The sequence below is a fragment of the Triticum dicoccoides genome, chromosome 3B (assembly GCF_002162155.2).
Source record: "Triticum dicoccoides isolate Atlit2015 ecotype Zavitan chromosome 3B, WEW_v2.0, whole genome shotgun sequence".
Lineage (NCBI taxonomy): Eukaryota > Viridiplantae > Streptophyta > Magnoliopsida > Poales > Poaceae > Triticum > Triticum dicoccoides.
In genome coordinates, this window is record NC_041385.1 from 495459378 (window position 1) to 495473022 (window position 13645).

The following is a 13645-nucleotide window of genomic DNA, read 5'->3' on the forward strand; positions in this document are numbered from 1 at the left end:
ATTCGCCTGGCCATCTGGAGCAGATCGAAAGCTACGCCCCAGGCCATCAGGTCAGATTTGGAAGTTTGAACTACACGGCCGACATCCGCGGAGACTTGATCTTTGACGGATTCGAGCCACAGCCGGGCGCGCCGCACTGTCACGATGGGCATGATCTAGCTCTGCCGCCAAACAGTGCCCAGGAGGCCGCCCCAGTGTCTGCTCCAACCCTTAGCTCGGAGCCGGCTGCGCCAATCGAGGACAGGTGACTGGACACCGCCTCGGGGGCTGCAATCTCTACGGCGATCGAGCCGAACACCAGCCTTGTCCTTTGCGAAGCTCGTGACTCCAAGGTGCCGGACTCCTTTCCGCACCCTTGCCGATCGAACCCGATTGGGCGCCGATCATGGAGTTCGCCGCTGCGGACATCTTTCAGCACTCGCCCTTTGGCGACATTCTGAATTCACTAAAGTATCTCTCTTTATCTGGAGAGCCCTGGCCGGACTATGGTCAGCAAGGTTAGGATGCAGACGACGAAGAAATTCAAAGCCCACCCACCACCCACTTCGTAGCCACTTTCGATGATTTAACCGACATGCTCGACTTCGACTCCGAAGACATCGACGGTATGGACGCCGATGCAAGAGACGATCAAGAACCATCGCCTATAGGGCACTGGAAGGCCACCTCGTCATATGACATATACATGGTGGACACCCCAAAAGAAGGGAATGGCGACGGAACAACGGAGGATGAACCCTCCAAGAAGCAGCCTAAGCGCCGGTGTCAGCGGCGCCGCTCTAAATGCCGCCAAAGCAAAAATGGTGATTCCAGCACGGGAGATAATAACACCCCGGACAGCGCCGAAGACAACCCCCTCCAGCAGGATTCAGCACAGGAGGATGGAGAAGCCAACCCTCATGAGAGAGCGGCAGACAGGGAGGTAGAGGACGACAATTACATGCCTCCCTCCAAAGACGAGGCAAGCCTCGACGATGACGAATTTGTCGTGCCTGAGAATCCTGCCGAACAAGAGCATTTCAAACGCAGGCTTATGGCCACGGCGAGCAGCCTCAAGAAAAAACAGCTGCAGCTTAGAGCTGACCAAGACTTGCTAGCCGACAGATGGACTGAAGTCCTTGCGGCCGAAGAGTACGAACTCGAACGCCCCTCCAAGAGCTACCCAAAGCGCAGGCTGCTACCCCGATTACAGGAGGAAGCACCTAAACCTACATCTCCAGCGCGCAACGCGACCGACCGGCCACCTCGTGGCCGCGACAGAGAGGCCTCTCGGCCATCCACTCAAGCCGCACCACGGCGTCGCTCAAAAAATACCAAGACACGGGGAAATGCACCAGACCTGCAAGATATATTGGAGGACAAGGCAAGGCAAACAAGATCGATCTATGGTCGCGTGGGTGCCCCACGGTACGTAACGATAACCATCATGCCGGATATGGCTAATACGGCGAGGCCGAACACAACAAACAAAGCTCATTTGAGCTACGTTGTGATATAGCCCAGTACAGAGGCGCTGCACACCCACTATGCTTCACAGATGAAGTAATGGATCATCAAATCCCTTAGGGTTTTAAGCCCGTAAATATCGAATCATACGATGGCACAACAGGTCCCGCGGTATGGATCGAGGATTATCTCCTTCATATCCATATGGCCCGCGGTGATGATCTACACGTTATAAAATACCTCCCACTCAAGCTTAAAGGACCAGCTCAGCATTGGCTTAACAGCTTGCCAGCAGAGTCAATTGGTTGCTGGGAGGACCCGGAAGCCGCATTCCTTCACAATTTCTAGGGCACTTATGTGCGGCCACTAGACGCTGATGACCTAAGCCACATAATTCAGCAGCCAGAGGAATCGGCCAGGCAATTCTGGACATGGTTCCTAACCAAGAAAAATCAAATAGTCGACTGTCCGGACACAGAGGCCCTCGCAGCCTTCAAGCATAACATCCGAGACGAATGGCTTGCCCAGCACCTAGGACAGGAAAAGCCGAAATCCATGGCAGCCCTCACAACACTCATGACCCGCTTTTGCGCGGGAGAACACAGCTGGCTAGCTCGTAGTAATAACATGACCAAGAGCCCTGGTAATTCGGATACCAAGGACAACAATGGCAGGTCGCATCGCAACAAATACAAGCGCCGCATTAATGGCGACAATGTTGATGATACGATAGTCAATGCCGGATTCTGAGGCTCCAAACCCGGTCAGCGGAAAAAGACATTCAAAAGAAGTACTCCAGGCCCGTCCAATTTGGACGGAATACTCGATCGCTTGTGCCAGATACACGACACCCCCGAAAAACCAGCCAATCACACCAACATGGATTGTTGTGTGTTCAAGCAGGCAGGCAAGTTAAGCGCCGAAAATAGAGACAAGGTGCTGCATAGCGATGACGAGGAGGAGCCCCGGCCGCCGAACAATAGGGGACAGAAGGGCTTTCCCCCACAAGTGCGGACGGTGAACATGATATACGCAACCCACATCCCCAAAAGGGAATGGAAGCATGCACTCAGGGACGTATATGCGTTGGAGCCAGTCGTCCCAAAGTTCAACCCATGGTCCTCCCGCCCGATCACTTTTGATCGAAGGGACCACCCCACTAGCATCCGCCATGGCAGATTCGCCGCGTTGGTTCTAGACCCAATCATTGGCGGATTTCACCTCACTAGAGTCCTTATGGACGGCGGTAGCAGCCTGAACCTGCTTTATCAGGATACAGTGTGAAAAATGGGCATAGATCCTTCAAGGATTAAACCCACAAAGACGACCTTTAAAGGCGTCATACCAGGTGTAGAGGACAACTGTACAGGCTCAGTTACACTCGAAGTGGTCTTCGGATCCCCGGATAATTTCCGAAGTGAGGAGTTAATCTTCGACATAGTCCCATTCCGCAGCGGCTATCAAGCACTGCTCGGACGAACCGCATTTGCAAAGTTCAATGCGGTGCCACACTACGCATACCTCAAGCTCAGGATGCCAGGCCCTCGAGGAGTCATTACGGTCAATGGAAACACTGAACGCTCTCTCTGGACGGAGGAGCACACGGCAGCCCTCGCGGCGGAAGTACAAAGTAGCCTCTCAAGGCAATTCTCCAGTCCGGCTATTAAACGTCCAGACACCGTCAAGCGCGCCCAAAGCAACCTACAGCAAGACCGCCTAGCATGGTCCGAGCAAGTGTAGCAGTGCGGCCCCAACCCCAGCCCTCGCGAAATTGTGAAACCAGTACTACACGTACATAATTACGCTCTGGAAATACCATGGGCATGAGGGGAGGGACACAACCACGGCACGCCCACGATGCAGCTCAACCTCACTAGGGGCTCCCGATTTTATCATTCCTTTTTCTTCTTAATTTCAGGACTCCACTCTCCGGAAGGCCTATCCGGCAGTACAATTGTCGGACACACGATGCAACAGCCAGGGAGGCAGCAAGCTATGTCGAATAACCAGGTGGTCTCTATAACGAGCTAAATACCTGTCCTACATAAAGTTTCGCAGCTTGCCCCTGGAGGGGGACATGTCAGATAATCCCATCTCTTTCTTATCGCACTATTTGTATCGTTCTGCTTTCACAGCAGTGTTTTAATAAACAATACATAGCTCTTGTCTATTATTGCATTCATTTTTTCTGTAAATATGTTCAGTTATGACATTATGCAACTGTACACTTTGGTACGGCCAATACACTAGGGGCTTAAGTACCCCAGAATATGGTGTGAGAAGTCTGAACACTCTCACGAGTGCGGCACCCCGAACTTATAGCATTATATGCATCGGCTCCGAATCATGTCTTGGGTCAATAGTTGGGTTTGCCCGGCTCCCATGTTTTGGTACCTTACGTTCCGTTATATCGGCTAAGGTAGCGCTGGGAGAACTGCTGCGATTGTGCCCCAGTTGAGCTGGATTAAGCACCTCAGTAGAGAAAGCTAAAACTGACCGTCATGATAAGGCGAGAGCCGGTCGCTGTTTGAGAGGTTTTCGAGTCCCTAAAGACTTGTGCCGCTTAGAGCGAGGAGCTGGTTTTGTCCGGCCTAGGCGTGGATAGCGCCCCGAACTCGGTCTTCCGAATACTAGGGGCTTTGCCGAAATATAAAATTATAGAATTCTATGGCTAAGTGAGAGTGTTAAAGCATTATAGTCGGATTGCCTTGTTCGTTGGGCTGAGCGCCTCCCTCAAAGGACCCAAGAATGGGAACAAGAGCGCTCAGGTTTGTCCTGAACACCCCAGCACTCGTGGCATGGGGGTAGAAGCTGACGACTCACCATCTCTCGGATTTAATAAACGGCCGCACAGAAGGTAATATTTTAAATTCAAAAAGCATTGCTTAGCGCATATGAAGAAGTTTTTAGCGCACAGGATAAACACGAGCGAGTTTACTCAAAAATTACATCCTTGGCAAATTCATTCGCCACAAGGCGGGCACCCTTCAGGACATCCTCATAATACATCTCGGGCCTGTGATGCTCCTTCCCCTCCGGTGGCCCATCTGTCACCAGCTTCTCAGCATCCAGCTTGCCCCAGTGTACTTTAGCACGGGCAAGGGCCCTACGGGCGCCTTCGATGCATAAGGAGCGCTTGATGACTTCAAGCCCTGGACAGGCATCCACCAGCCGCCTCACCAGCCCAAAGTAGCTCCCGGGCATGACCTCCCCAGGCCATAGCCGGACTATTAGGCCCTTCATGGCCTGTTCGGCTACCTTATGAAGCTCGACCAGCTGCTTCAGCTGGTCGCTCAAGGGCACCGGGTGTCCGGCCTCAACATACTGGGTCCAGAACACCTTCTCCGTCGAGCTCCCTTCCTCGGCTCGGTAGAATGCGGCAGCGTCGGACACACTGCAGGGTAGATCTGCGAATGCTCCTGGAGAGCTCCGGACTCGGGTACGTAACAAGTAATTCACTTTCACGTGCTTACTTTGCATAAAGAATGCCTTACCCGCCGCTATCTTCTTCATCGCCTCAATTTCCTGGAGGGCCTTTTTGGCTTCGGCCTTGGCAGATTTGGTGCTCTCAAGGGCCGAGGCAAGCTCGTACTCTCGAGTCTTTGAGTCAAGCTCCAATCTCCCATGTTTCTTCACAAGAGCATGGAGCTCTTGCTGCACCTCCGCCACCCGCGCCTCCTTCTTTTCTCGCTCGGTGCGCTCCATGGCCGCATTGTCTTCGGCCTTGGACAGCGCTTCCTTTAGGGTCGCCACCTTGGTTGTGGCCCCTGTAACACTCATGTTGGTCCTGTCATTTTTTGCAACCAGGTATTTTTTATATACTAACATCAAGTACTACTTACCTTCCTTGTCCTTGAGCTGCTTCTTGGCAAGGCCGAGATCGTTCTCGGACCGCTCGAGGCTATACTTCAATGCATCGACCTCCGCAGTTAGTGCGTTAGAGGTCAGCAGCGCCACCTGCATTCCCATATTGACATATTTATGTTAGACTCCTGCGTATATCTTTTTAGATCCTCAGTCCGGCTTTTCTTCCCGAACACCAGACTGAGCATCAGGGGCTACTGTCTATGCGGTAATATTTTTACATGTCTTAAATACATACCTCAAAGCCTGTTAGAAGGCTGGCACAGGCTTCCGTCAGCCCGCTCTTGGCAGACTGAACCTTCCGGATCACCGCACTCATAATAGTGCGGTGCTCCTCATCGATGGAGGCGCCGTTAAGCACCTCCAGCAAATTATCCGGTGCCTCCCACTACTAGGGAAAATCCTATACACAGAAAGTTACTAGTAGCGAGGGTTAAAAACCCTCGCTACTGCTACTTACCAGTAGCGCAGGTTTTTAAACCTCGCTACTACTAAGTTGATAGCAGTAGCGCGGGTTTTTAACCCACGCTACTACTAAGCGGTCTCTACCGTGCCCCCCGGGACATGCCGTAGTAGTAGCGCGGGTTTTTAAAACCTCGCTACTACTAAGTTTGATAGCAGTAGCGTTCGTTTTTAGCCCTCGCTACTACTAAGTGGCGCAATAGTAGTAGCGAGGGGGTAAAAAACCGCGCTGCTACTAAAGGTCCCATTTTCAAACTCTACCCCCCCTGTGGATCGCCTTTTCAGTTTTAAAAAAACTAAAAGAAAATGTCAAAAAAATAAAAGAAAATAAGTTTCCCATGTGATATGTGGTCTAGTTGTTGGGAAAATTTGCAAATATGAATTTTGACTTTATTTGCAAAATCTCTCGAGAATTTGTAAAAATGGGCATAACTTTTGCATACTAACTCGGATGAAAAAGTTTTTTATATGAAAAATCATCTACTCGAAAAGTTACATCCAAATTTAACCGGGGAACCCCGTTAAAATTTTTCAAAATCCTCAAAAACCTAACAGAAAAAAGTTACGAGGCTTTTAAGATCTAGAGTGGAAAAAACCAAAAAAAATTCAAACTGTGTGGTCAAACTGTGGTCAAATAATGGTCAAACTAATTATTCTAGAATATTAGTGTTACTAAATAATTATTTTAGTTTTTTTGAATTTTGGTCAAATCTGGTCAAACTATGGCCAAATTGTGGTCAAACTGTGGTCAAACTGTGGTCAAACTAATTATTCAAGAAATATTAGTGTTACTAATTTCTTAGAACAATAGTTTCAAACTCAAATAGTGAAATGTGTGACTTCATGCTCAAGCTAAATTCCTGAGGTTAATAGGATTGACATCTTACTATTGTCAGGAAAACAACAAGTGCAGACTTGGAAACGAGGGAGAATAGAACCCGGAAGTTAAGCGTGCTCAGGCTGGAGTAGTGAGAGGATGGGTGACCGTCCGGAAAGTTAGATGATTTGGAATGATGAGGGGTGATTAGAGATTAAATTGAGCAGCGATGAGGGGTGATTAGAGATTTGAGGTTAAAATAATTCAGAAATTTGAAAATTAGGTAAAAAATCGAAATATTTTTTCAAAAAAATTCAAAAAAAACCGGCGCTGGTAGTAGTAGCGCGGGTTTTTACCCACGCTACTACTAAAGGACGTAGTAGTAGCGCGGGTGGCACCCGCGCTACTGCTATAAGTTAGCTGTAGCGCCTTATTAGTAGCGCAGGCCCCCACGCTGCTAATAGGCCCAAAACCCGCGCTGCTGCTAGGCTTTTCCCTAGTAGTGTCCGGTTGGACGGAGGTCACCGGCGTCGTAGGCTCGCCCTTCTTACTAGGGGGCCGCCTGCCGGATTCCGGAACCACTGAAGGTTCCGGTGCGGTGTCCGGCCCATGGCCGGACTTAGGTCCCTCTGGGGTTTCATCCCCTTTGCGCCTGGAGTCCGGGAGGTCGCCTTGCGGCGCCTCTAGGACCACCTCCTCCTGGCTTAGCCCCTTTTGGGATTCCACCTCAGCATCGTCCGCAGGGCGAGGGGAGGTAGCAGTCGGGAGTGAAAGACTATTCACATCCGACGAATCCAGGGAGCCGCTCGACGAAGCATCGAGCCAGGCCTTGGGCGAACTGCATGATTATATTTGGCGTCAGAAGATACTGTGAACTAGAGGAATGCCATGAGTCATTCTGGTATCCGGATACTTACGATTTTGCCAGGGGCTTGGCCCTGGATGGCCACTCCTCTCCGCCGTCGTCAGCGCTGGTGGAGTAGTCCGGAAGAAGGGTCTTTCCCTTCTTGGACCCTCCGGCCTCCCTAGTTGGGGCGGCCTTCCTTTTCTTTCCTCCCCCTGTTGGAGGGGGAGAGGCTTCTTCTTCCTCCTCCTCGTCTTCGGGGGAGGAGTGCGCTTCGGGGTCATCGGGCGATGAATCCAACACCACCAGGTGCCAGGAACTCTTTCGAGTTCCCTTGGCCTTCTTCTTGGCCTTCTTCTCCGGCACTACGTGAGGTGCCGGGACCAGCAGCTTCGCCAAGCGTGCATCTGCTGGGCCTTTGGGAAAGGAGCCGGACAGTCAATCTGTCCGGACGTCTTCTTCCAGTCCTGTCAGTGGAGCGGGAGCTTAGATCCCGCATAGAGTCAAACTATGAAAAACAAGTATCATGTAAAGGGTAAACAAGCTTACCGCGCTGGCTTGGCGCTTCGCGCAGAATCCGCGATCCTCAGTAATGGGTGGGGTAACCTCGGCGCCCTTGAACAGCACTTTCCAGGCATCCTCGTGCGTTGTGCCGAAGATCCTGGACAAAGTTTGGTGCTGGGCCGGGTCGAACTCCCACAAGTTAAAGGACCATCGTTGACACGGGAGGATCCGGCGGAACAACATGACCTAGACTACGTTGACAAGTTTAACCTTCTTGTCCACCAGGTTTTGGACGCAGGTTTGGAGTCCGGTCACCTCTTCCGAATTACCCTACGACAGGCCCGTCTCTTTCCAAGAGGTGAGCCGTGTGGAGATGCCAGATCAGAATTCATGGGTCGCTGCCCATTCGGGGTCACGCGGCTCGGTGATGTAGAACCACCCCGATTGCCACCCTTTGATGGTTTCCACAAAGGAGCCCTCAAGCCATGTGACGTTGGGCATCTTGCCCACCATGGCGCCTCCGCACTCCGCTTGCCGGCCGCCCACTACCCTCGGCTTGACATTGAAGGTCTTTAGCCATAAGCCGAAGTGGGGCTTGATGCGGAGGAAGACCTCGCACAGGACGATAAACGCCGAGATGTTGAGGATGAAGTTCGGGGCCAGATCGTGGAAATCCAGGCCGTAGTAGAACATGAGCCCCCGGACAAATGGGTGCAGTGGGAAGCCCAGTCCACGGAGGAAATGGGGGAGGAACACCACCCTCTCATGGGGCCTAGGGGTAGGGATGAGCTGCCCCTTGTTTGGAAGCCGGTGCGCAATGTCGTTGGACAAGTATCCGACCTTCCTCAACTTTTTGATGTGCCACTCCATGACGGAGGAGGCCATCCACCTGCCTCCCGCTCTGGACATGGCTGGAGAAGGTCGAGGTGGGAAGTGCGGACTTGGGCGCTGGAGCTCGAGTGCACGGATATGGATAAGCAAAGGAGGAAGAAGGCGTAGATGGAAAAGGTCGATCCTTATCCCCTTATATGGGCGGACAAAACTATGTACCCCCACCAGCCTGGTAAAACTCGCTTATCTCCCAAGCGCCGTGATTAATGGCATGGTTGGGTTACCCACGCCCGTATTGATGAGAATCCCGGAATAGGGGGACACGATCTCTGTTTTGACAAGACGTGCCAAGGAAACCGCCTTACTAAACGTGCAGAGGAAGGACAGTAAAACGATTCGAATAAAGGCTTGGTCGTGGCATGATGGCACGCTGCAGAATACGTCTGCAGATTAGATTTGTACAAATATTATTCTCTCTATGGTGGTATCTGGAACTTATTTTGCAGAGTCGGACACTATCCTTGTGTTCAAAATCTTCTATGAAGTATTCGGAGGAGGAACCCTCCTTGCAATGTCGAAGACAATCTGCGCGCCGGACTCGTCATCATTGAAGCTTGGTTCAGGGGCTACTGAGGGAGTCCTGGATTAGGGGGTGTCCGGATGACCAGACTATAACCGTTGGCCGGACTCCTGGACTATGAAGATACAAGATTGAAGACTTCGTCCCGTGTCCGGATGGGACCTTCCTTGGCATGGAAGGCAAGCTTGGCGATACGGATATGTAGATCTCCTCCCATTGTAACCGACTCTGTGTAACCCTAGCCCTCTCCAGTGTCTATATAAACCGGAGGGTTTTAGTCCGTAGGATGAACAACAATCATACCATAAGCTAGCTTCTAGGGTTTAGCCTCTCTGATCTCGTGGTAGATCTACTCTTGTACTACCCATATCATCAATATTAATCAAGCAGGAGTAGGGTTTTACCTCCATCGAGAGGGCCCGAATCTGGGTAAAAACATTGTGTCCCTTGTCTCCTGTTACCATCCGCCTAGACGCACAGTTCGGGACCCCCTACCCGAGATCCACCGGTTTTGACACCGACAATGACCTCCAGGTGGACATTCTTCGTGGCGTCGGCGGGCAGTCACAGGGCCACCAGTGCTTGCAAGAGGTTCCGGCCATGGAGGCCAATTAGGGTGGTGGTCAATGAGGAGCCCGGGCATGCGGGCTGGAGGAGTACGGCGATGTCGTCCGCGAGCTTCTTGAGGAGTGAACTTGTTGCTGGTGGCAACGATCATCTGGTCCAACTGAGAGTGTAGTTGGCGTCGATGGCGGCCATCCACCAGCCAGTCCCCAACACCCTCTAGAGACGATCCTCGGTGCCATGCCGTAGGCCGGCATCGTGGACCATCTAGCACAGCCGCTGGCCGCTTGCGTGCATCGCCGCCATGGGTCTAGAGTGAGCTCTTTTGCGCTTAGTGTAGGTGCTTAGGCAAAAACTTAGGTGTGTACGATGTGGTAGATGCATTGGAATGGAGGGGCGCCTTTATATGAGGGCAAACTGCTTTGCATTCACATCGTGCAGCCTCTTTTCCTGGTCCTACTCCCATTACTTCCCTCATGCATTAATTGAAGGACGATGCATTGGTCGTTCAACATTTCGGGGACCGCTACTCCCTCCCTCGTCTGCATTTAAGCCGTATCGGGAACTGCGCCGCCCGCTATCAAATCGAATACTCCCTCCGTCTAGGTGAGTAAGTCATCTTACGAAAACCAAATAGTAGTCCCAAAACACATAGGCGCGATGTATTAACTCTCACATTGTTTCTTATTTTTTGACATAAATAGAGGAATCAACCAATAAGAGATGTGGGGCTTGTATGCTTTTAATGACTTGAGACTATAAAACGTGACATGCAGTGGTCAGTTTGTTGCATGCAATGATATTAATAATGCTTAGTATCACATATATATATATATATTAGTATCATGTAGTACTATATTTATTGCCATACATGACATATTAGTAGCATAGCATTTATTCTGATACGGTATCATGATATGATACTCAACTCTCTCTTTCTTCAATTAATTCTATGACACCTCATCAAAATTTCCTAGTTGGCATGCATGATACTAGCTACTCCCTCCATCCCATAATATACGAACGTTTTTGACACTAGTGTAGTGTCAAAAACGTTCTTATATTGTGGGACCGAGGGAGTATGATACTACCATTACAACCAGCCTTAGCAAATAAACATTAAGTTCTCTCTTTTTCCTCTCCACCTTGGTCACTTAGACGGAGGGAGTATACTATACTATTTAAAAGTCAAGGGTGGGGCTTTTCCTGTGCGGTAGGCGGGGCAGTTCCGCCTAGTTAGTTCGACAGAGACGCGAGAAGGTGAGGGAGTAGGCTGCTGCAAACGTAGGGTTGTATGATTTGACAGCGAGTTACTGTTGGACAGGTAGGGCCCCGTGATTTGACTTGACATTATCATTTTAACTGCGGTGCTACGACCGGCGTGAGTCTCCCGATTCCTGACCACCTCCATACATGTGCCTCTCCTAATGCTCCACCATGTAGAGGCTGGCTCTTGCATGAGAGCCCACTTCTCCATTTTTTCCTTGCCTCTTTCCTCCACATATGCAAAAATGCCATGTAAAGCGGGCTTATAGCCCACTATTGTAGTACTTACTTGCTCCTACAGGTGCTAAGCTTGCCACATAGGCATCAAGTCTGATGTGGCAAGTTAATTAAGAAGAGAGAGACTAGTTTGGTGATCCAAGGAAGAAACGGTGCTAAGCGCGTGTACCTAGGTGAAAAGACAATTTTGAGTCTATAGCTAATTAAATGAATCAAACCTAGCAACAAAAAACTAATAAGCACCTATGCATTGGGGACTTGATTGCTAAGCCATTTAATGCCCTTAGCACCTCATCTAAGCACCATTTCATTGGAAGAGGTCACTCCTTGGCAAATGCAATAAATACTACTCCCTCTGTCCCATAATATAAGAACGTTTTTGGCACTACATTACTGTCAAAAACGTTCTTATATTATGGGATGGAGGTCGGAGGGAGTACGAAGAAAGAGATTGAGAGAAGTAAAAAAGTACACTTATGACCAACCTTATAGCTAACCTTGTTGTAGTATGAGTGACTAAGTGATGACATGCCAACATCAGATAGCCTAACACACTGTGTTAAATCTCCAAGGGCGCGACCGCGCGAGCGACGCGACGGTCGTGGTAGGCACGACCATAATACAGGCTGCTAGCAGCCCTTGGATATGAGATCGAACAGTCGCATGCTAAGTTGCTAAAAATTTACAGAATAACCCTCCAGGATAGGATATTCACCCATAGGTCTAGAATCACCGGATGCAACCGCTCGATCTCAGATCCAAGGGCTCTCAGAAGCCCGTATCATGGGAGCATGGAAAGCCACTACCCTGCCGTTTGCATGCTGGCAGTTCGCTTCTACTCGTCCCCGCACGTCCTTTAATAGTACAGTGGTTTGCTCCTAGTCGTCCCGTCCTTTCACATTACGGCAGTTCCACCAATCCTAACCCTCCTCCCAAATCCATGGCGTCCCAAATCTCCATGATCGGCGGTGAGTACAAGGTTAGAACCATCACCAGCGATGAGTTCGACGTCATCTACACCCGTTCTTCCGTGACAGTGAAAGGATGCCTTGCTTGAAGCCCGCCGTGATCCAGGTTTGCATGCATGACTTATGCTTGGTCTACCACATATGCCATGCCGATGTTGAATGCAAGGATTTTAAGAACTTCCTCAAGAGCAACCTAGTCAAATTTGTTACTGTAGACTTTACGAACGACAAAAGTGTCCTGGGTCAGATAGGCCTCGTTGTAGGCAACCCCTTCGACCTCTAGAAGAATCAGTTGCTCCCCTCCAGTGGTCAGCCTTCAATGCTGACCCTGGCAGGACCCATGGTTCATCCTTCGTATGGTAAACTAGAGAAACCTCATTACACGTTTCATCGTCATGCATGGCAGCGGAATGTACTAGATATAGACCACATCCACTATGCTGAAATGGATGGCTACCTTTGTTTCAATATCTACAAGGGTTGGATGAAGAGTAAGAGCCAAGTGTGTGGTTCAAGCAAAGAAGTATCGGCCAAGAGGAAGAGGGACGAGGACGAAGTCGAGGACATGGACGAGGACTCCGAGTGACTAAGGTGGCAGTGTCATTTCTCATGGTGGTTCTAATGCACTGTCTACCAGATTAGTTGCATAGTTTAATTTCAGGTGTGCTTAGTTTAATTTGAGGGGTGTGTTGTGCTGAGCCCTCAGCAGAACTATGTTATGTTTCTTCTCGTTACTTTAACTCTTCAGTATGTACATACTAGTATTTCTTTAATAGAATTTAGCACCCCATTTAAGCACGTGCTAGCTTTTTTAATAGTACTATATGCATACTTTGGCGACGAGCGCTCTCTATATGTACCGCCTTTTTTTTTAATTTCAAGTTTTGCTCCATGGCGCAATCCATCGAAACTACTACTGTACACAAGTGGAGTATACATTTTTTAAAAGGCTAGACAGCGGGGCAGTCTAGCTTGGTCGGTTTCATGAGAGGCAAGGGCCTTTGTGATTTGACGGCTCATTATTGCTGTCAAATCGAATAGTACTGCGCCGCCCGCTGCACGGCCGGCTGAACACGCCTCCTCGCCTCCATCAAACCCCTCTGTTAAACCCGCATACAAACCGAGAGTCCTACTCCGGCCACACGTCCATTCATGAGTGGGACGGAATTAAATGCAACATCGGCCAAGCTCCTCCCGTCCGCCTCAGTTTAAATGAGGCCAGATGCTGGGCATGCTCCTATCGTCCGCCCTCTATTTACATG